This window comes from Somniosus microcephalus, chromosome 17 (genome assembly GCF_052327205.1).
Source record: "Somniosus microcephalus isolate GS21.2 chromosome 17, FLI_Smic_1.0, whole genome shotgun sequence".
NCBI lineage: Eukaryota > Metazoa > Chordata > Chondrichthyes > Squaliformes > Somniosidae > Somniosus > Somniosus microcephalus.
This window is the reverse complement of record NC_141003.1, coordinates 69350755-69374678: the sequence shown is the minus strand read 5'-3', so window position 1 is coordinate 69374678 and position 23924 is coordinate 69350755. Positions and strand designations below refer to the sequence as shown.

At 47.5% G+C, this 23924-nt stretch overlaps 1 protein-coding gene and 1 long non-coding RNA gene across 2 annotated transcripts in view; both read left to right on the top strand.

Moving 5' to 3' along the window:
- The first annotated feature begins 4772 nt into the window (after window positions 1-4772).
- On the top strand, window positions 4773-8424 carry LOC147105828 (uncharacterized). The gene is made up of 3 exons (XR_015081596.1): window positions 4773-4848; window positions 5983-6043; window positions 7977-8424. It is a non-coding gene; the product is annotated as an uncharacterized LOC147105828 (long non-coding RNA).
- A 2516-nt stretch (window positions 8425-10940) lies between these two features.
- The window catches only part of LOC147105827 (peroxisomal succinyl-coenzyme A thioesterase-like), a 99689-nt gene continuing 86705 nt past the window's right edge, over window positions 10941-23924 (top strand). The window contains exon 1 of the mRNA XM_086010599.1: window positions 10941-11102. The gene's annotated coding sequence lies outside the window, so the exon portion shown is untranslated. The remainder of the gene's footprint in view (window positions 11103-23924) is intronic.

Here is a 23924-nt window from a genome sequence, read left to right as displayed (position 1 = left end):
AGAATCAGGAAGCCTCCTCAAAGACTGAACTTATAGTTGCTTAAACTTAACCAATGTATCTAGCAACCGTAATTGTGATTGTAATTAGTTATCATTTAGTTGTTAAATGAATGTTATGTACTGTTTATCTAAATGGGGAGGAATTGTTGTGTATGTACCTTTAAGAGAATAACTGGTCTCAGACTGCAGTACCGGCAGTCACCACCCCTGTATAAAAGGCGCTAGTGAGCCTCTGTTGTTTTCAGTTTCACTATTGACTTCCATCAGTAAAGACTTGTTTTGTTCAACTCCTGCTGTCCGTGTCTCAATCATTCACGGACATAATAACTCTCAGGTCTGCTTTTTTCGCCCCTTGTAGGTGAAGAAAGCGCAAAACACAAGGGAGAGGGGCAGGACTGGAGGTGGACCGCCACAAATCATACAGCTCACAGATGCAGAGGAGGATGTCTTGGAGATAAATGGCACATCTGTGTTTCCCTCTGTTGGAGATGGAGAAACAGGGACAGATAGCTGGTGACAGAATTACAAATATCTGTGGCACACATATATGCTGACTTTATTTCATCAATGACTGAACTATGAGAAGACTGAGTATGGTGATAAGTTTGTGACTTTTTTTTTATTCGTTCATGGGATGTAGGCGTTGCTGGCAAGGCCAGCATTTATTGCACATCCCTAATTGCTTCTGGAACCGCTGCATTCCATGAGGTGAAGTTACCCCCATAGTGCTGTTAGGGAGGGAGTTCCAGGAATTTGACCCAGTGATGATGAAGAAATGGCGCTATATTTCCAAGTCAGGATGGTGTGTGACTTGGAGCGGAACTTGGAGGTGGTGGTGTTCCCATGCACCTGCTGCCCTTGTCCTCATAGGTGGTAGGAGTCATGGGTTTAGGAGGTGCTGTCGAAGAATCTATCCCTTTGTAAGAATACACCGTTCATGGTAAACCTGACTGAAGCTAAAGTGATCAAATTTGATGTACTGCCAAGCTTTGAGGGCAAGAGACTTCTTGGGTAAACATTTGTAAAATAAATGATGCACTTGCAAGCTGTTTTTTTCCTCCAAAAAGTTCTTGAAAGTTCTGTGAGAACGAGGAGTCAACCCTCAGATGCAAAAACAAGGACTTTTCCAACGTCTGGCCTTGGTTAACCAAGCGTCAAAACAGATAGGAAAGAATGAGAGAGAGAGAAAACAACACTATTCACACAGTTTGGGACATGAATGCTGTGAGCGAGTTGCCAAGTTTTGGGGTATACAAGATGCCGTAAATTGACCACTCGCTGCTGCAGTCGGGAGCAACCTGGTCAGTTGCCAGTTAAAGTCGTAGGTCTAGTCACTGCCGAGCTGACCCCTCACTGGTGTTATAGTACGTATGTGATTGCTTGTGATCACTTGAGCTTAAAAGTAAATGATTTAGATTCATGCGTGCTTACTTGTGATAAGTAAATGATTTGAGTACGGGTTGTATTTTGTGTGTTTACTTGTAACCTCTTGTTGACTTTAAATAAAGAATAGTTTACCCTGAAATCTTTGTCTCGAGTTGTCTGTTCCACGGGTCAGAACTCTACAAACTGTAGACAGAAGTTCAAACCAATGTGCACGTCTTACACCTTTCTTTTGTCTTCCAGGGCCTTTACGCGTGCAGCACGATAGCCAGAACCTTGTCTCTCCATTATGCCGCGACGTCCGGGTGCCCTGCTCTGACAAATTCCTTTAAAACCGCCCCACAACACTAGCACTACTCTGAAATTAATCCATGTGACAATGGAAGAATATTCCATTCTTCTGATCAGACATACTTTACTCGATCAGCACAAAAACTCGCCATAAGTAAATATATTTTTAAAGAGAGCAATGAAATGGCAGCTGTCACCAATCCCTAATGAAGCTAATCTTGTCCTACTTCTCCTTCCTTCTGCAGCTGTCTTTAGTTCTGGATTGTCTGCAAACTTCCGCCCATACTGCAGACTCCACTATTCTGTAAACAACTTTTAAAACATTCTGACCAGCAATATCTGCCCTGCTCCGTTCTGGTGAAGGAGTGGGGAACTGGTTGGGTCACATTATGATCTGTTGGCTGCTCGTTTTACACCACGCCCAATTTTATTTTCCATTAAAAATAGACGACGTGTAAAACGAGCCAGCCATTGGATCGCGTCCGCTTCCCACTGGGGTGGTGGGGGTTGGCGGATGTTTAAAATTAACCCGCTTAATAGCTCCAGATTTTAATGCTGGAAAATATAAACAAGAGATATAAAAGTGCCAATATTGTTTGTCCAGTGTCTCGCCCATCCCTATCTCTATAACCTCCTCCAGCCCTACAACTCTCCGAGATCTCTGCGCTCCTCGAATCAGATCTGGCCTCTTGCACAACCCCGATTTTCATCAATCCACCATGGGCGGCCGTGCCTTCAGCTGCCTGATCCTAAGCTCTGGAATTCCCTCTTAAACCCCACTGCCCCTCGATCTCCCTTTAAGATGCTCCTTAAAACCCGCTGCTTTGATTTGAGCAAGTTTTTGGTCACCTGTCCTAATATTGCCTTATGTGGCTCGGTGTCAAATTTTGTCTGATAATCGCTCCTGTGAAATGCCTTGGGATATTTTTACTATATTAAAGGCGCTACATAAATGCAAGTTATTTCTTGTTACTCTTTCTGGTGAGGTGATTAACCAAATCAACTGTAACTTAAGAAAACATTAAATAAAATTTAACAAATTAAATTAAGATATTGTTGGCCGGGGTGATCCTCTTTTTATAGAAAACCAAATTACCTGTAAATTAACTAGAACTTAAAATAAAACTTATCAAATCAAATTAAAATTACATTGCCCGGGGTGGCGATGCGCTCCAGTCCCCGCGGCGCTCACCGGTCTCGGAAGGCCTCAAGTGAAGTTATTTCTTGTTTTCCTTTTCTTAGACCTCGCCTCTCTCCAGGCACCTCCTCCTCCCCTGAGAGAGACTCCCTACACACTCTCACTCCCTCTCTCCTAAGCAGCACCAGTGGGTGCCACCAAGTTTTAGTTTTTTTTTAATTTGAACATTTTACAGTAAATCACATTTACAGAGCTCAAGTCTCAGCTCTTTGTACAAAGTCACAAGCCCTCATGCCTACAAGACAGGGGTCCCAGTCTCTACAAGCTTCTTGGTCGTCTTCACTTGTTCATCCAGATAGTGGGTCTCCAGGAATTCACATAGATGAGGGTCGGCGCTCCCAGGGGAGGGTTTGTGCAGATCCGGCAGACTCTGGTTGACATTCTTTTCCATCTGCAGGGCTCTCTGCATCGCCGAGCGGAGCCTCTTGCTCTCCCGACCGAACAAGTGGACTGTAAAGAAGCTTAAAAAACCCTAGATTAATTTTTTAAACTTATCAAATTAAATTAAAATCACCCCAGCCAGGGTGATGATGCACTCCAGTCCCCGCGGAGCCCACCGGTCGCGGAAGGCCTCAAGTGAAGTTATTTCTTTTTACAGTACATAATCATGTAAACAAACGTACGCCTTGGCTTCAGTTCCAAGCTTCGCCATTTTCTTGTTGGGTTTTAAAACTGAGACAATGCCCAACCTCAGTACCACTTGGAGACTTATCAAAAATATTAACGCATTTTTAAGCCTCTTTTAAAGATCAGAGAACAGTACAGATTTTCAAACAAAAACAAACAAAAAAATCAACACTGAAAATAATGTACTTTTCCAATTCCTCTTGCTGACCCAAAACACATTTCTTTTTGTGTCCCAAAAGTTTGTCGTTTAGTGCTGCCGTAACAATGTTTGCCTAAAGACGACCAAGAAGCTTGTAGAGACTGGGACCCCTGCCTTGTAGGCATGAGGGCTTGTGACTTTGTACAAAGAGCTGAATGAGCTCCGTAAATGTGGATTACTGTAAAATGTTCAATTTTAAAATTTAAAAAAACAATTAAAAAAAACAATGTTTACCGAAAGGCATGTGAAGTAATCTCTTGTTGTCCCACTTGAAGTTACATCAGCTGATTCAGCCCATCCTCTTTTGGTGAAACCATAAATTTAGACAGATAAAAACTGTAAATAAACCATTAAAACTGTAAATAAACCAATAAAACTGTAATAAACCAATAAAACTTCAAATGAACCTTAATAATCAAATTAAAATTTGGTTCTCCAGCCCAATTATGCACTCCAGTCCCCGCGGCGCCCACCGGTCACGAAAGTGATCTAGCGCGCCGGCGGACACCGCGTGCTCCAGCTCTAGGGCCACCCGGGCGCGAACATGGCCACGGAAGAGAGGGAGGCAATCCGGCCGGACGACCCCCTCGACCGCCCGCTGCCTGGACCAATTAATGGCCTTCTTGGCCAGGCCCAGGAGCAGACCCACGAGGAGGTCCTCCGACCTGCCCGCTCCCCTCCGCACCGGGTGACCATAGATCAAGAGCGTGGGACTGAAGTGCAACCAAAACTTGAGGAGCAGCCCCTTCAAATAATGAAAGAGGGGCTGCAACCTCACACACTCGATATAAATATGAAATACGGACTCCTCCAGACCGCAGAACAAACATGCGGTCTGGGAGTCCGTGAACCTACTTAAATACCTATTGCACGGGACTGTCCTGTGCAACACCCTCCAGGCCAAGTCCCCAATAGAACAAGGGAGGACTCCCGCATAGAGAGCCCCCCATTGGGGACCTCTGCCTCCGTCGGAAGGTAAAACGGCACTGATTCAGCCCATTGAGGAAGTGCAGAGAGATTCCCAGCTCCTTGTGATTGGCTCACAGCGGAGTATAAGAGGCCGCTCTCTGCGCTGTTTCTTCCTTTTACTGCGGGCATCTCCCTTCAGTTAGGGGGGATGATTCCTGCCCTTCTCGCTTCTCTCTCTCAGGTAAGAGCGCTGATCGACCGGGCCCTTGTTCCTGGAGCTTCTCCCAGCCTCTCTCTATCTCTCTGTGCTTTGTTTCTCGGGGGTAGAAGTTCTGCGGGGGGACGGTTCTCCCGATCGCCCACCGCAACTTCGACAGAAACCCCGGAGAAATGGTGCAAAAGGGTATTTGTCTCCCCACTCTCTCTCTCTCTCTCTCTCTCTCTTTTTCTCTTGTATCGAAGAGCTGCTAAATGTTTAAAGCAGCGCAGTTGTCCTGTTAGTTGTTTACAGCTCATGTTCTGGAGAGCAAACAAAAATGGGGCGCGGTCGTGGTGACACTATTGGTAAATTAATGATTGACTTGAAATTGTACAGAGTTTCTCCTGATCTCCCTCCTGGCGGAGCCCCCAGGGAAAGTGTTGAAAATGGGGCTCAGTTAGAGTTTGTGTATTTGACCATTAAACCTCTAGAAATGGCCCACAGTCCAAACTGCCACAGATACAGCTTCGGTCTGCGGGCAAGCTCTCCCCAGAGCTCCTCATAGTGGCTCTGGAATGGGTTTCTTTTTAAACACAAACTGCACCCAGTATAAAATACTAAAGCACCGAAAAATAAATTCAACGGGTAATTTTTGCGATGCTGCATTCCCAGCATCACCCCCGCTAAGCAAAAAGCCCAGGTCATAGAATCGGCATAGCTCAGTGGGTAACACATTTGCCTCTGTCAGAAGGTCGTGGGTTCAAGCCCCACTCCAGAGACTTGAGCACACAATCTAGGCTGACACTCCCGTGCAATACTGCAGGAGTGCTGCACTGTTGGAGGTGCTGTATTTCAGATGAGAAGTTAGACCAAGACTTGGTCTGCCCTTTCCGGTGGATGTTAAAGATCCTGTGGCACTATTTAAACAAGAACAAGGAGTTCTCCCCAGTGTCCTGGCCAACATTTATCCCTTAACACCTAAAACAGATGATCCAGTCATTTATCATAGAGCTGTTTCTAGGACCTTGCTGTGAGCAAATTGGCTACTACATTACAACAGTGACTACACTTCAAAAGTATCAATGGCTGTAAAGTGCTTTGGGATGTCTGGAGGTTGTGAAAGATGTATAAGTATCCATTCCTGACTAATTTTATCTTACTGTTTCTTTCCTTTAGCCAGGGACACTGACTGGTGGCCCAGCTGATCTGCTTGCAGTAGTTTACTTGTAGTTCTATGGTGAGTACTTTAATTTTGGGCTGGCTGGCTCCGCAGTGAAAGTAACAGATGATTCCGAGGGTTGGGGACGTTGCAACTTATATAATATTTGTAAAAGTTTCCAGAAGTGATTCATTTTGATAGAATGAGGTGAGGTGATATAAACTAAAATAGTACAATTTTAAAGGGAGTGGGGGCAGGAACAGAGACCCAGGGGTGTACGTACACAAATTTTTGAAGGTGACAGGACAAGTTGAGACGGCTGCTTAAAAATACCATATGGGATCCTTGGCTTTTGTCATTTAGCCTAAAACTCCAAAGGCACTTTGATCATAAGGGGTGAGAGATAGTGGGATATATTTGTCGTTAAAACTATTAATGAGTTCCATGTCCTGGGAAATCGTACAACACTCATCTTTAAGGATTGCATGTTCCACTGTCTGTGCATTGACGCATCTCCCCATATCCCACTATTGGCTGTTGCTAATTCAAAGCCCAATCTACTCTGCAGCATTTCTTCCAGGCTGTTAAATCCTATGAAAAGGAGCTGTGTAAATATCTGATAGGAAATTGGATTGATGTTTACAGGGATTGGTACAAACTGAAGGCAAAAATAACACAGGATATCATAGTTTGTGTAGTTTGGGAAGGAGGGAGGGTGGGGGCAGTGTTGTTGCCTGGAGGGGAGTACTGTTGAGTTGACAAGTGGACATGTTTGTCATATTTGACCCTGAAATGAGCTTCTGACCACATGTCCACAGCACAACTAAGACAGCCTATTTCCACATCTGTAACATCGCTCGTCTCTGCCCTTGCCTTAGTTCGTCTGCTGCTGACACCCTCATCCAGGCCTTTGTTACCTCTAGACTTGATTATTCCAAAACTCAGCTACCCTAACTCGCACCAAGTCTTGTTCACCCATCACCCCTGTGCTCGCTGAACTACATTGGCTCCTAGTTGAGCAATGCTTCGATTTCAAAATTCTCAGTTTTCAAATCCCTCCATGGCCTTGCCCCTCCTATCTCTAATCTCCACCAGCCTCACAACCTCCTGAGATGGCTGCACTCCTAATTCTGCCCTCTTGAGCATCCCTGATTATAATCGCTCAACCATTGATGACCGTGCCTTCTGTTGCCTAGGCTCTAAGCTCTGGAAGTCCCTCTGAAACCTGTGATGAAATATTCCATTCATCACTGCCTGTGACTGTGGTTGGTTTCAGGTTCCCCCTTACCATTGTATTGCCTGTGACTGTGGTTGGTTTCAGGTTTCTCCTCACCATTGTATTGTGTATTGGAATGTATGGAATGTGTTGTGTGTAGGGCTCCGCCCATACCTGGCCTCTATGTAAGCCAGCTCAGTCTGGCCTCACAGCCAGTACTGCAGACCTCCAGGGAAGATACCTCTCTCCACTGCGTGTTATCTTCTAAGTTAATAAAAGCCTTGTTTTGTTTCGCTAACATCGAGTCTCGGGATTATTGAGGCACATCAAAACCTTTTTAAGACTCGATCTGTTTTGACAACTTGGTCATCTGCCCTAATTGCTCCTTATATGGCTGTCAACTTTTTTCTTCTAATAATCCTGTGAAGTGCCTTGGGATGTTTTACTACATTAAAGGTGCTATATAAATTGTTGTCTACATTCTCCAATCTTTGAAAGTTATCAAATTCCCCAATGGTGTAGAAATGTCTAGTTGGGAATGAAATTAGTGATGGGAATGGGTGCAGACTAATGATCAAACACTCCAGAGGACACAATGGTGTCTTTTACTGATGGGATCTGTGGAAGGGAGCTGGTGAAGATGTAGGGATGGATGTACAGTTGCAGAACTCTGCCTCTGGAAATAAAATGAGTGGGAGTTCATGATGAGGTAGATTGTCTGTCTGTGGAAGGAGCAAGTCTAATGGGCTGATTGGCTTTTTTTCATTCCATTATGTTCTGTTTTTCTCTCGGCAGGAAAAGACAAGATGGTCCTGTGTCCACAGCGGCAGGAACACTAGTGTCTTGGGCGCTAGTGCGCAGATCGGATAGTCCAGTGATGAGCATGTAGAATGGATACATCTGGCGTCGAGCGTTCAAGCCGACCAGTTGAAGGCAATGAGAAGTTGTCTGATTGGTCGGCTTCAGTGTCGAGAAGAACTGGCAGAGCACTCAAAGCAACGAAACAAATGACCACACAACCAAAAGCAAAAAACCAAAACAAAACGACAAACTTTTTTAATTTTTTTTATTTTAGCTTATTTTTTTAGTTTATTTTTTCGCTTCAGGTTGTCTGCGTTGCTTGGTTCGGCGGGATGAGGGGCCCCAGCCGGTAAAGACAAATGCCTCCTATTTACAAGGCCGTACGCATAATTTCTGTCTAAATAAAACTCCCAATAAAAAGAGCAAAATCTTGAATGAATAACCGTTGTCTTGTGCCTTTTGTGTTTCTAATATAATCTTCTCCTTGCAGTGTTGCACATTATCAAAAATACAATATTCCAGTAAGTTTCTTTTTCACTATCACCACCTCCATGTCATCCTCCCACGTCACACTCTGCCTTGAACATATAATCGGCTGTTCCTTCATCGTCACGGTCAAAATCTTGGAACACCCTACCTAACAGCACTGACTACCTTCACCATGCAGACTGAAGCTGTTCACGAACCTTCTGAAGGGCAACTAGGGTGGGCAATAAATGCAGGCCTTGCCAGCAACAGCCAAAGCCTGAGAATTAATTTTAAAAAAAAAATCTCTCTACCTGTGAAACTGCTGGCTGCAGTATCCTGCTGGAATCTGATCACAGGGCTGTTGTGTCCTGTTGGGGTCTGGTCACATAGCTGCTGTGCCTGGCTGGGACCTGGTCACATGGCTGCTATGTCCAACTGGGGTCTGATTACATGGCTGCTGTGTCATCTACTAGGGTCTGGTCATATAGCAGCTGCTGCCTGGTATCCAGTACCTCACGCGCCAATAGTTATTAATGTATGCTCGGTGACAGTGAGTGTATTCCTCCTCCACCACAAGTTGTATCGATTATAGTGACTTTAATGTAGAAAAACCTCGCAAGGTGGTTCAGAAGTGTAATCAGACAAAAATGGACAGCAAGCCAAAGGAGGTAGTACATAGTGTTTACAGCACAGAAACAGGCCATTCAGCCCAACTGGTCTATGCCGGTGTTTATGCTACACACGAGCCTCCTCCCACCTTATTTCATCTCACTCTCTCAACATAACCTATTTGGAGGATTCCTTCAACAGACGGGTTTACAATAATAAGCAACGCACAGTCCTTCGGGCTCAAGGTACAAAGACTAACTCCTTCTCCCTTATCGTAGCTGGGAGGGAACAGGAAGATTCTCCCTGGAATGAAATGGGAGCTGATTTTTTTTTCTGTTGAAACTATTATTTTTGAACTTTGCTTCTCTTTCGAGGCTATTCACCTTCCCACATTCCGACATTTCAGCTTCACGGAGCCGAATGCCTCCTGTAGCTCGTTCTCCAGTGGGATCAGGCCCTCCGTGCCCTGGTTCCCCGTGGCACTGCTCCCGGTGGCTATGCCCAGCGATTCTACCCTCAACCGCGAGCTCCCACTCCCACTGGTCGCTGGAAGTCATGTGATTCAAGCTCCCAGAATACAACCAACCAGAGTTGCCAACCCGACGTGATAGATTTTTGTTGGGCAAGGGTATTAAGGGATATGGAACCAAGGCAGGTAAATGGATCAGCAGTGAGCTAATTGAATGGCGGAACAGGCTAGATGGGCGAATGGCCTCCTCCTGTTCCTATGTTCCTACTGGGAACCCCTCCGTCAATATTGACGCATCCCAGAGGACCAGCTGCAAATATTGACCCTCACTTTGAGAACTAACTTACCAAAGAAAGTGTCAGCTATCATTAGTATCAGTGCATAAATGTCTTTACTAGTTATAGAGGTGTTCAAAATGATGAGGGGGTTTTGATAGAGTAAAATAAGGAGAAGCTGTTCCCACTGGCAGGAGGGTCGATAACCACAGATTTAAGATCATTAGTGAAAGAACCAGAGGGGAGATGAGGTTTTTTTTGATACTGCAAGCTGTTTTGTTCTGGAATATGCTGCCCGAAAGGGTGGTGGAAGCAAATTCAATAATAATTCGGACCTTTCTGGCACACGATCCTCATTAACGTATCGCTGGGGTCGCGATTGCAAAGGCGGAGGGGGTCGGAAACAGATTATTTTTATGGGGTCTCCCCCCCCCGCCTCTCTTGGGTGCCACAAAAATTACTTCAAACTTAGCTCTTCGACTCAAATCGCCAGTGTAACTGGTCGGAGAATGCACGGCCAGTTCTACCTCAAAATGGTCATTGGGATCTTACGTACGTTATAGGACCCTGATTTGCATATTAAAAGGAACCTCCCACGAGTGGGCGGATCCCTGTAAGCGTGGCCGCGAGCCCATCCTCGGGGTTAACGGGGTGGCGAGCCCACCAACCCCATTTTGAGGCTGTTGCTGCTCCTTTAACACCAATTGCAGCAAGTTGAGATTGGGCCCACTCTTTCTACACCGTACCCAGGGGATGGCAGAAACTATCACTGCAAAAATTACCCCCCTTTACATCTCCAGATATTAATCCCAGAAAAAATAAACAAGAGATATAAAAGTACCGATATTGTTTGTTCATGGCCTACCCCCTCCCTATCTCTGTAACCTCTTCCAGCCCTAAGCTCAGGAATTCCCTCCCTAAACCTCTCTGCTTCTCCTCCTTTAAGATGCTCCTTAAAACTTTGACCAAGTTTTTGGTCACCTGTCCTAATATCTCTTTATGTGGCTCAGTGTTTAATTTTGTTTGTGAAGTGCTTGGGACATTTTTACTACATTAAAGGCGCCATATAAATGCAAGTTATTTCTTCTTGTCCCATTTTAAGTTACATCAGCTGATTCAGCCCAGAGCAGGAAGTGGAGAGAGAGCAGAGAGATTCCCAGCTCCGGGTGATTGGCTCACAGTGGAGTATAAGCGACCGCTCTCTGGGCTTTTGCTATCGCTCTCTGGGCTTTTTGTTCCTTTTACTGCGGGCGTCTCCCCTCAGCGGGGGGATGATTCCTGCCCTTCTCTCTTTCTCAGGTAAGAGCGCTGATCGACCGGGTCCCTGTTCCTGGAGCTTCTCCGAGCCTCTCTCTCTCTCTGACAGTGCTTTCTCAGTCACTTCCTCCATTTCTCGGGCAGAATCTGCAGGGTAGAATTTCCGCGGGGAGGGAGAGGGGAGTTCTCTGGATTGCCCACCGAAACTTCGACAAAAGCCCCGGAGAAATAGTGTAAAAGGGCATTTATGCTGTTTATCTGGAGTTTGTGTTCGTGTCACTCTCTCTCCCCTAAGAAAGGTGAGAGAGAGAAACCCAGAAATTATAGACCTGTTAGTCTAACATCTGTTATGGAGAAGTTATTGGAATCTATAATTAAGGACAGAGTGACTGAGCACTTAGAGAAATTTGAGCTGATTAGACAGAAAAGAAAGACTTGCATTTATATAGTGCCTTTCATGACCACCGGACGTCCCAAAGCACTTTACAGCCAATGAAGTACTTTTTGTAGTGTAATCACTGTTGTATTGTGGGAAACGTAGCAGCCAATTTGTGCACGGCAAGCTCCCACAAACAGCAATGTGATAATAACCAGATAATCTGTTCATTTTTTAGTGTAGAGCCAGAAGATGTAGGTGGGGTTTTAAATGAATTTTTTGCATCTGTGTTCACTATGGAGAAGGACGATGTGGACATAGAAATCGGGCAGGGGGACTGTGATATACTTGAACATATTAGCATCGAGAGGGAGGAGGTACTAGCGGTTTTAGCAGGCTTAAAAGTGGATAAATCCCCAGGACCGGACGAGATGTATCCCAGGCTACTATGTGAGGCAAAGGAGGAGATTGCAGGGGCTCTGACACTAATTTTCAGAACCTCTCTGGCCACAGGGGATGTGCCAGAGGACTGGAGAACAGCTAACATAGTACCATTATTCAAGAAGGGTAGTAGGGATAAACCAGGAAATTACAGGCCAGTGAGCCTAACATCAGTGGTAGGGAAATTATTGGAAAACATTCTGAGGGACAGAATTAGTCTCCACTTGGAGAGGCAAGGATTAATTAGGGATAGCCAGCATAGCTTTGTCAAGGGAAGATTATGTCTGACCAATTTGATTGAATTTTTCGAGGGGGTGACTAGGTGTGTGGATGAGGGTAGTGCAGTGGATGTGGTTTACATGGATTTCAGTAAGGCTTTTGATAAAGTCCTGCATAGGAGACTGGTCAGGAAGGTAAGAGCCCATGGGATCCAGGGTGCCTTGGCACATTGGATCCAAAACTGGCTTAGTGGCAGAAGGCAGAGGGTGATGGTGGAAGGTTGTTTTTGTGACTGGAAGCCTGTGTCCAGTGGGGTACCGCAGGAATCGGTGCTGGGTCCCTTGCTGTTTGTGGTCTACATTAATGATTTGGATGTGAATGTAAAAGGTATGATCAGTAAGTTCGCAGATGACACGAAAATTGGTAGGGTGGTAAATAGCGAGGAGGGAAGCCTCAGGCTACAGGACAATATAGATGGGTTGGTTAGATGGTGTTACATAGTGCCAAATGGAATTTAACCCTGAAAAGTGTGAGGTGATGCATTTTGGATGGACTAACAAGGCAAGGGAATACACAATGAATGGTAAGACCCTAGGAAAGAGAGGATCAGAGGGACCTTGGTGTGCATGTACATAGATCCCTGAAGGCAGCAGAACAGGTGGATAAGGTGGTTAAAAAGGCATTTGGGATACTTGCCTTCATTAGCCGAGGCATAGAATATAAGAGCAGGGAGGTTATGATGGAGCTGTACAAAACGCTGGTAAGGCTGTGATGAAATATTCCATTCATCACTGCCTGTGACTGTGGTTGGTTTCAGGTTCCCCCTTACCATTGTATTTCCTGTGACTGTGGTTGGTTTCAGGTTTCTCCTCACCATTGTATTGTGTATTGGAATGTATGGAATGTGTTGTGTGTAGGGCTCCGCCCATACCTGGCCTCTATGTAAGCCAGCTCAGTCTGGCCTCACAGCCAGTACTGCAGACCTCCAGGGAAGATACCTCTCTCCACTGCGTGTTATCTTCTAAGTTAATAAAAGCCTTGTTTTGTTTCGCTAACATCGAGTCTCAGGATTATTGAGGCACATCAATTTTATTAACTTATTTTTCAACACAATGGATCAACTCCTGAAACCCGAACGTTTGGATTTGGATCAGCATGCTCCGGACGCATCAGCACGCTTCGGACACTGGTTTATGTGTATGGAATTGTTCCTGGACAATTCCGCAGCCGTCAAAGACGCTACGGACGCTGCGAGTATGAAACTCGGAATTCTGCGGAATTGGGTAAGCCACCGGGTTTACCCCCTCATCCAAGACGCCGACACGTACCTGGCCACCTGCGACATCTTAAAGGCGCATTACCAGCAGCCTACGAATGAGGTGTATGCTAGGCATCTGCTCGCCACTCGCGCACAGCGACCTGGGGAATCGGTGGAGGAGTTCCTAGGCACCCTGAAAATGCTTGGCAAAGACTGCAAGTGCCGAGATGTAAAAGCCGCAGTGTACACCGACGAGCTTGTTCGCGATGCCTTTATCACAGGCCTCAGCTCCACTTACATCCGGCAAAGACTGCTGGAAAAAACGGGATTGGACCTGAAACAGGCTGCGGACACCGCGCGATCCCTGGATGTGGCCCAGAGAAACTCGGACGCCTACTCTTCAGCCCGCGCCGTCCACGCCGCCACGTGTGCACCAAGGGCGCCGCCATCTTGGAAGGCATCTTCCCCGCCCAGAAGCCCTACGACAGCCGCGACGCGTCGGGGACCCAACTGCTACTTCTGCAGGCAGCCAAAGCACACCAGAAACCTGTGCCCGGCGAAAGGCACCACCTGCTTTAAGTGCGGTAAGAAGGTGTGCAGAGGGAACCCCGCTGGAAAACCAAAACCAAAACCCGCCACCGCCGCGTGTGCGCCGTGGGAGCGGCCATCTTGGACGCCATCTTGCCCGACCTCGTGGGGTCCGCCATCTTGTGAGCAGACAGCGCGGACGCCATCTTGTCTCGATCAGGGCCCTACAGTGGCATCGGTCACAGTGGACCAGACCAGGCCCCACCCGCTATCCAAATCAATGGTGGACATCGAGGTAAACGGGTGCGGGGTTAAATGTTTAATTGACAGTGGAAGCACGGAGAGTTTTATCCACCCGGAACTGGCACGACAACTCTCCCTAAAGGTGGTCCCTGATGTAAGCCCCCAAAGTGTGGACTAAGTGATATACAAAGTCAACAACACTGGCTTGTTATAAGAAAGACAGACCCAATAATTGAAGTAAAAACGGTTTATTCAGGCCTGGGGAGCTATGGCTCTTGCGTCCCAACACAAGGCTCCAACTCCACCGAATCTCTTGAGGTTCACACAGTTATACAAAAATTAAGGCCCTGCCCTAAAGGCGGGGATAAGCTTATTAGCATATACAGAATTACAGTTAAATTGTAATTATAAAACCGTGACATTCCATTCTTCCAGTCGCTTACAAATCTCACATTTCGTTATCAGTTGGTCCTGTTACTTTCTCATGACCCAGGGGCCTCAACTTTATTACTTTACAATCGTCCATTTGCTGTTGTCAGATGGCTTGGTCTTTTTAAGTATTTTTCTAAGATAGTAGATCTTTCCAAAGCGGGCAATCCACAGACTTTCTGTCTCTCTCTCTTAAATTATTTCTACAGAGCAAAAACACTTTAGTTAGTTAAAAGAATAGAACCCTATTGAGCTTCACACTTAACAAACCCTTAAGTGCAAAAGTGTCGACTCGCGTGGCCGAACCCATATATCTCTCCCTCTTTCTAAGGGGTTGTTTTGACAGTTTTAATCTCTCAGCAGTTACCCCGTAGTCCTGTTTAAACCTTATCTGGGTTTATACAACTTTTACAGACTTCTATTGTTCAACTCGGAGCACGAATTAACCTATTCCCTCCATTTTGTATATTGGTGTTACAGATGAATCCTGGTTTGTTTTACCTTATTAAATCCAATTTTTAATATCTTACTTCAGTCCCTACTCGGGGTACCATCTCTATGGCTGATAAAACCCAGACATCGACCATTCTGGGTTACTGCACGGTACAATTGTCCGTTAACGGGACTGTATACGATAATTTTAAAGTGTTAATCATGAAGAATCTATGCGCGAGCGTGATCTTGGGCCTGGATTTCCAGTGCAACCACCAAAGCATCACGCTCAAGTACGGTGGGTCCCAGCCGCCCCTCACAGTGTGCGGCCTGGCTACCCTGAAGGTAAAGCCGCCTTCGCTATTCGCGAACCTTACCCCTAACTGCCGGCCAATAGCGACCAAAAGCAGGAGGTACAGCTGGGAGGACAGGCGGTTTATCGCAACCGAGGTAGACAGGCTCCTGAAAGAGCGCATTATTGAATGCAGCAATAGCCCGTGGTGCGCCCAAGTGGTGGTGGTAAGGGGTAGCGAGAAGAAACGGATGGTGATCGACTATAGCCAAACGATCAACAGGTACACCCAACTAGACGCCTACCCGCTACCCCGCATATCAGAAATGGTGAACCAAATCGCCCAATACCGGGTGTTCTCCACCATCGACCTCAAGTCAGCGTACCACCAGCTCCCTATCAGACCAGAGGACCGCCCGTACACCGCCTTCGAGGTGAACGGACGCCTCTACCAATTCCTCAGAGTCCCCTTTGGGGTGACGAATGGGGTCTCGGTCTTCCAGAGGGAGATGGATCGCATGGTCGATGACCACCACTTGCAGGCAACCTTCCCCTACCTCGACAACGTCACCATCTGCGGTCACAACCAGCAGGATCACGACTCGAACCTCGAGAGGTTCCTGAAAACCGCACAAAAACTCAACCTCACCTATAACGAGGACAAGTGCGTTTTCAACACCACCGCCTCTGCATACTAGGCAGCGTGGTGGAGAATGGGGAAATCGGACCAGACCCCGACCGATTGCGCCCCCTACGGGAGCTGCCCCTGCCCAACACTCCCAAAGCCCTGAAAAGGTGCCTGGGGTTATTTTCTTATTATTCCCAATGGGTCCCCAACTACTCCGACAAAGCCCGCCCCCTCTTGAAAGCATCCTCTTTTCCGCTCTCTGCTGAGGCCCACGCCGCCTTCAAAAGCATTAAGCAGGATATTGAGCGGGCCACGCTACAGGCAGTGGACGAGAACACTCCATTTCAAGTGGAAAGTGATGCGTCTGACTTTGCCTTGGCGGCCACCCTCAACCAGGCGGGGTGGCCCGTAGCTTTCTTCTCGAGGACCCTCCAAGGGCCCGAGATCAGACACTCCTCCGTGGAAAAGGAGGCCCAAGCCATCGTGGAGGCAGTGCGCCACTACCTAGCCGGCAAACGCTTCACCCTACTTACCGACCAGCGGTCGGTAGCGTTTATGTTCAATAATAAACAGAGGGGGAAGATCAAAAATGATAAGATTCTTAGGTGGCGGATCGAGCTCTCCACCTTCGAGTATGACATCATTTACCGGCCAGGGGCCCTTAACGAATCCCCAGATGCCCTCTCACGAGGGATGTGTGCCAGCGCCACCGGGGATCGGCTACAGACCCTCCACAACGACCTCTGCCACCCAGGGGTCACGCGGCTGTTCCACTTCATAAAGTCCCGCAACTTACCCTACTCGATTGAGGAAGTTCGGTCTCTGACCAGGAACTGCCGCACTTGCGCTGAGTGCAAGCCTCGGTTCTACCACCCTGATAGAGCCCACTTAATCAAAGCTACACGGCCCTTTGAGCGGCTCAGCTTAGATTTCAAGGGCCCCCTCCCGTCCGTCGACCGCAATGTTTACTTCCTGAACATTGTGGACGAATACTCCTGGTTCCCATTCGCCTTCCCCTGCCCAGACATGACCAGCGCCACGGTCATTAAATGCCTCAACAGCCTGTTCTGCCTGTTCGGTATGCTGAGCTACATCCACACGGATAGTGGGGCGTCCTTCATGAGTGAAGAGCTACGCCAGTACATGCTGTCCAGGGGTATCGCCACGAGCCGTACCACCAGCTACAACCCCCGGGGTAACGGTCAAGTGGAGCGAGAGAACGGGACAGTATGGAAAGCAGTCACTCTAGCTCTAAGGACCAAGGGCCTCCCTATCTCCCGCTGGCAGGAAGTCCTCTCAGATGTGCTCCATTTGATACGGTCGCTATTGTGTACTGCCACTAATGCCACGCCTCATGAACGAATGTTTAGCTTCCCCCGGAAATCCACCTCCGGCGTATCCATGCCGTCATGGCTCTCCACCCCGGGTCCGGTATTCGTGCGAAGGCATGTGAGGGGCCATAAGACGGATGCTCTCGTGGAGCCAGTGCACCTACTCCACGCCAACCCCCAATACGCGTATGTCCGGCACGCCGACGGAAGGGAGGACACCGTGTCAATAAAAGACGTCGCCCCAGCCGGTAACGACAGCAACCACGGCAATAGCAGCAACAACGACCACAGCAACTCTTACCCACCCACTACTCTTTCATCACCCCCGGAAGAACATCGACCAACGGCACCCCCACCAACTACCCCTTCAACAACCCTGGCGGCACCCCCGGCAGAGACCCAGGAGGCCACCGGGGACACCCAGCCGACACCCGCGACACCACAACAGCCACGTCGGTCGCAGAGGACTACCAAGCCCCCGAACAGACTAAATCTATAGAAGGGGTGAATGTGATGAAATATTCCATTCATCACTGTCTGTGACTGTGGTTGGTTTCAGGTTCCCCCTTACCATTGTATTGCCTGTGACTGTGGTTGGTTTCAGGTTTCTCCTCACCATTGTATTGTGTATTGGAATGTATGGAATGTGTTGTGTGTAGGGCTCCGCCCATACCTGGCCTCTATGTAAGCCAGCTCAGTCTGGCCTCACAGCCAGTACTGCAGACCTCCAGGGAAGATACCTCTCTCCACTTCTAAGTTAATAAAAGCCTTGTTTTGTTTCGCTAACATCGAGTCTCGGGATTATTGAGGCACATCAAAGGCCACAGCTGGAGTACTGTGTGCAGTTCTGGTCGCCACACTATAGGAAGGATGTGATTGCTTTGGAGAGGGTGCAGAGGAGATTTACCAGGATGTTACCTGGGCTAGAGCGCTTCAGCTATGAAGAAAGACTGGAAAGGCTGGGGTTGTTTTCCTTGGAGCAGAGAAGGCTGAGGGGGGACCTGATTGAGGTGTACAAAATTATGAGGGGCATAGATAGGGTAGATAGAAAGGAACTTTTCCCCTTAGTAGAGGGGTCAATAACAAGGGGGCATAGATTCAAAGTAAGGGGCAGGAGGTTTAGAGGGGATTTGAGGAAAAACTTTTTCACCCAGAGGGTGGTTGGAATCTGGAACTCACTGCCTGAAAGGGTGGTAGAGGCAGGAACCCTCACAACATTCAAGAAGCATTTGGATGAGCACTTGAAATGCCATAGCATACAAGGCTACGGGCCAAATGCTGGAAAATGGGATTAGATTAGACAGGGCTTGATGGCTGGCGCGGACGCGATGGGCCGAAGGGCCTCTTTCTGTGCTGTATAACTCTATGACACCAGAGCAGATACTCGCACTTCGGTGGCTCCAGTTAGAGAATTAGTTAGGTTTTCACCTGGTGGCAGTCTGCCATCTGAGCCAGAAGGTTGTGGGTTGAAGCGCTGCTCCACGGACTTGGGCACATTATCTAGGCTGACATTTCAGGGCAGTACTGAAGAAAGGTGGTGTTGACTTTCAGATGACGTTAAACTGAGGGCCCATCTGTCCACTGAGTTGAATCATAGAATCATGGATGAAAAAGATCCCATGGCACTATTTGAAGAAAAGCAGGGGAGTTCGCCCAATGTCCTAGCCAACATTAATCCCATCATTAACCTCACTAAAAACAAATTATCTGGCCATTTATCACAATCCTCTTTGTGAGACCTTGATGTGCGCAAATTGGCTTACAAGAATGACTACAATTCAAAAATACATTCATTGGCAATGAATCGCTTTGGGACAGCCTGAGATTGTGAAAGATGCTATACAGATACAAGCTCTTTATTTCCTTAATAGGCAATTGAAGAAAATAATTTTATTAAGTTCATGAAACAACTTCTGTTTCAGGAGAAAAAGATTAAGGAATTGGTGAGAAGATAAAGTTGCAATCAACCATAAAGAGTGAAGCTTATTGGGCCGAATAGCCTTCCCCTGTTCGTAACATCTCCAATGTTTCTTTGCTTCTTTAACAGATGTCACAAACATCTAGATATTTAAATAAGCAGAGGAAACATGGCTTCACAATTATCTCGTGGAAATGTCTAGATTGTGCTAAACAGGCTTGTAGTGAAATAGGAAGCGCATCAGGGAATATTTTTATCACCTTGGTCTGCAACAGTTTACACATAACAGATACTATGACACAGGAAACCCTTTACCCTGAGGTTGGCATGGTCTTAATAAATATGGCTCATTTAGGCTATAGAAATGTATGTGTAAATGCAGGTGGCCACAGCAGCAGGAAGAGCACTCAACCACTTATCCACTGCAGTAACATATGAACTGACCTCAAGTGGAAAGCTACCAGAACAAGGTGGTTTTAATAAGCTCATTACTGTATATCCTAAAAAACACATCACACCATTTACCACAACATAATATCCTCCATCAGCTTCATTTCTATGACTGATAAATCTTTCCTGCACATTTTGGTATATTTTATCAGCTCAGATGTGCTACTAAAAATGTGGAAGCTGATGAAACATTCAACAATATATACCTAGTTTGATCATCTATGGTCCCAAAAATCCTTGGCGCGATGTTTGTATAGTTGTGTAAGTGAGTGAGAAGGGGAACAAAACATAACAAGATTAGGTTTGTACTAGCCTGGAACTTGGGAGAGAGATCTGCTGTTTCACATCTCCCTAATATCTTAATGCTCTTATTGACAAGGAAGTACAGGGTGGCCTTCTCAAAGGCCTTGTAACTAATGGACTTCCTACCATTTCAGGTCTCTTCCCTTTTACTATGTACCACTTTGTCTTGCAAGCAGACAAATAGTTTTGACGGAATACTTACAGTAACAGACATTGCCCTACATGTAAAACGCGCCTGGTGGGGATCACGCCTGTGAAACCTGGCGTGAACACTATTGGCTTACTGACTATCAGCTGCAGGTCCAACATTAAAGAGGATATTTGATCAGTCATCATTTGCAGGTGGCAGGACTTTGTTGTCTCAGGCCTGGGGCAACTTTTACCAGGCTTAACCACATCTGTGGAAGTTTGGAGCCTGACACCCATCTCCAGTGTGAGCTCCTGAGACCCCTCTCGCCACCCTCACTCAGCGCTTCCTCAACTGAGGCACCTACCAGAAGCATGGGAGGCCTTTTTTTCCTTCCCCTCTTGGCATTAGAGGACCTCCAGCCCCATTCGTGAAATGACACACGCCACAACTGCAGAAGTTGCCATCAGAATTTTTATGAAAAACACACAACTGATGGCATTTTCACAAAATACACAGCATTTCACCCAAGTGACTACCCTTGTGACTATTTGTGCTTTATTTTCCTCTTACGTGTGCTCCTACATAGTGGTTCCCCTGTGGCTTCAGCAGATGTGGAGGCCCCTTGCTCACTTTCCTGCTGCTCCTGTCTCGACACCATTGGCGGGCGTCCTCTGGGGTGGCGAGCCTGTGAGGGCTCGTCAGCAGTCTGCTGCTCCTGCGGCTGTGCAGGGGTTGAGACCTCTATCTCCGTTGGGTGTGTACTCCGGCGGGGCTCTGACGGAGGGCTCTGCAGTGGCATGGAAGTGTGAGCGCTTGGAGAGGAGCCCCCACTTCCTTGAGGTCTGCCACCAACCTCCCTCTCATGGGTCAGATCCCCCTCAGTGCCTGCAAGTGGCTTAAGAGCAGCTTGCTGCACATCAGGGGGGCCATGGGGACCCGTATCTGCAATGGCAGTCCTACTCAGAAGGACTTCCATGAAGGTCTGGTTTCTCTGTTCAATAGATGCCCATCGCTCCTCAAGAAACATAGAAACATGGAAGATAGGAGCAGGAGTAGACCATTCGGCCCTTCAAGCCTGCTCCGCCATTCAACGAGATCATGGCTGATCATCCAAATTCAGTACCCTGTCCCTGCCTTCTCCCCATATCCCTTGATCCCTTTAGCCTTAAGAAATATATCCAACTCTTTCTTGAATATATTTAATGAACTGGCCTCCACCGCCCTCTGTGGCAGAGAATTTCACAGGTTCACCACTCTCTGGGTGAAGAAATTCCTCCTCATTTCAGTCCTAAATGGCTTACCCCTTATCCTTAGACTATGACCCCTGGTTCTGGACTCCCCGGCCATCGGAAACATCCTTCCTGCATCTAGTCTGTCCAGGCCTGACAGAATTTTTATAGGTTTCGATGAGATCCCCTCTCGATCTTCTAAACTCCAGCGAGTACAAGCCCAATCGACACAATCTCTCCTCAAACGTCATTCCTGCCATCCCAGGTATCAGCCTGGTGAATCTTCACTGCACTCCTTCCATGGCAAGAACGTCCTTCCTCAGGTAAGGCGACCAAAACTGCACACAATACTCAAGGTGCGGTCTCACCAAGGCCCTGTACAACTGCAGCAAGACATCCTTGTTCCTGTACTCGAACCCTCTTGCTACGAAGGCCAACATACCATTTGCCTTCTTAACCACCTGCTGTACCTGCATGCTTACCTTCAGCGACTGGTGCACAAGAATACCCAGGTCTCTTTGCACTTCCCCTTCTCCCAATCTATTGCCATTCAAATAATAATCTGCCTTCCTGTTTTTGCCACCAAAGTGGATAACCTCACATTTATCCACATTATAGTGCATTTGCCATGTTTCTGCCCAATCACCCAACCTGTCCAAATCGTACTGGAGTTTCACGACATCCTCCTCACAGCATACCCTCCCACAAGAGATGTCATTCTATTCTGAACACTCACGTTTTCCATACCCTGGCGACTAACCTCCTCCATGGCCGTAGCCCTCCTCTCCTCTACCGTAGCCAGCCTTACCATGGAGGCAGCTATCATTTCCACGTAGGTAGCCATCCTTTCCATGTTGGTGCGTTCATGCGCCAGTGACTCCACAAAGGCTCTGCTCATGTTCGCTATGGACTCCTCCATTCGCTCCACACTCGCAGCGACCCTAGAGACAAAACCTGCCAGAGATTCCTGAATCTGTGCCTGGAGTTCCATCATCTCTGATCTTACAGATGGACCCAGAGGCAGAGGGTCGACATGCAGCTGAGCCGAGCTGGCAGAGTCCTGCGCCCTCTGACGAGGACTCTCCACTGCTGTCCCTGTCTCCACAATCTGCTGATGCTCACTTGTGAGCTGTGATACACCAGGTGACAACTCTACTCTATGTCCCGAAGGTCCCACCGAGGTGGGAGTATCTGTGCTGGTGCTGGGTGTGCTTATTTCTGATGACGCTGCGCCCTCAGAGGTTGCAGATTCCTCTGAGGAGTCTGGCTGCTCAGGCTCTTCCTCCTGCACAGTGGGGACGGGGGCTCTCGATGGCCCTGTGGGGGAGTCAAGGAAAAAGTTAGAGATGTGATGCCAAGGTTACATGCACATTGCATTTTGCAGATGATCATAAGTCCATATGATGTAGCTTCAGAATCATTATCAGCGACTCATGCAATGCCAATGCGAGAGATGGAAAACTATTCTGTCACCAGTTTGCGGGGATGTTCCTGCCTGTCCTTCCCCAATGTCCACATCTCGGTCAGCCCCAGCAATCTCCAGGACGCCTTCCTCCCAGGGGGTGAGCTGGGCTAATGAGGGCAGCCCTCCTCCTGTCCTGGCTCGCTCTCTCCTGTTGTGGGCTCTCTTTTCCTGCAATGAGGGAGACAAGTGGAGGTTGAGTGAGAATGAAGGAGTGAGTGCAGAGATTGCATAGCATAGATACTTGGAAGGAGACAAAGGTGGAGTGAGGTTGCAATACCAAGGGTCCTCCCTGTGCGTTGTCAGTTGTGTTCAAAGCATCAGAGTGAGAGGGAATGTGAGGGCTGCATGGTGGCATAGTTCTGTGAATGTGAGCATAGAGAGAGAAGGAATGGGTAAAGGTGCATGGATGTGTGTGTCTAGTGGGATGTGCAGGAAGAGATTGCTAAAGCTGAGTGCTGGTGAGGAAAGGCAATGGGGATCAGATTGAGGGTGATGGAAACATCATACAGTACTTACTTTTCCAGTGTGAAGAAGGTCACGGAATCTTTTCCTGCACTGCAACCACGTTCTTCGTGTGAGCCCCAAGCAGTTGACTTGACCTGCAACCTCTAGCCACACAGCCTTGGTCTGGCTGGGAGGCCTCTTCCTCCCTGAAGAAGAGAGGAGGACGTCCCTGTGGGCCCTAGCACCATCCAGTAATGCCTGTAGTGAAGCCTCATCAAATTTGGGGGCAGATCTGGCCCTCCCGCTGGCCGTTCCTCCTGCGCCATTTTAATGTTGAAGGTTGGAAGCCTGCAGAGGAAGCAAGGCTTGCTGTGGACCTTAAAAGCAGCAGCAATGATGACGTCATATTCTGTGACTTTCTGACTGGAAATACTCAATTGCCAAGGCTTCCCGCACGCTGGAAATCAATTGGCCAATTGTGTTAAATTTGCATCAATCTCACAGACCCATTTACAATTGTGTCGGAATCACTAAATTCGGGGTACCCGCCAATTCCCCGCACCTGACCTAAAATCGACCCCGTTGTGTCAAGGCTTAGCATAGGCCAGTAGTAAATGTATAAAAGGTTGACAAGCCTCACTAGAGCCACCTGATAAATGGTACTGTTCTGTAGCCATACACTGACAGTTTTAAGGCCATCTTCTTCCACAGTGTGAAGTGATGCATTTTGGAAGGAAGAATGAGGAGA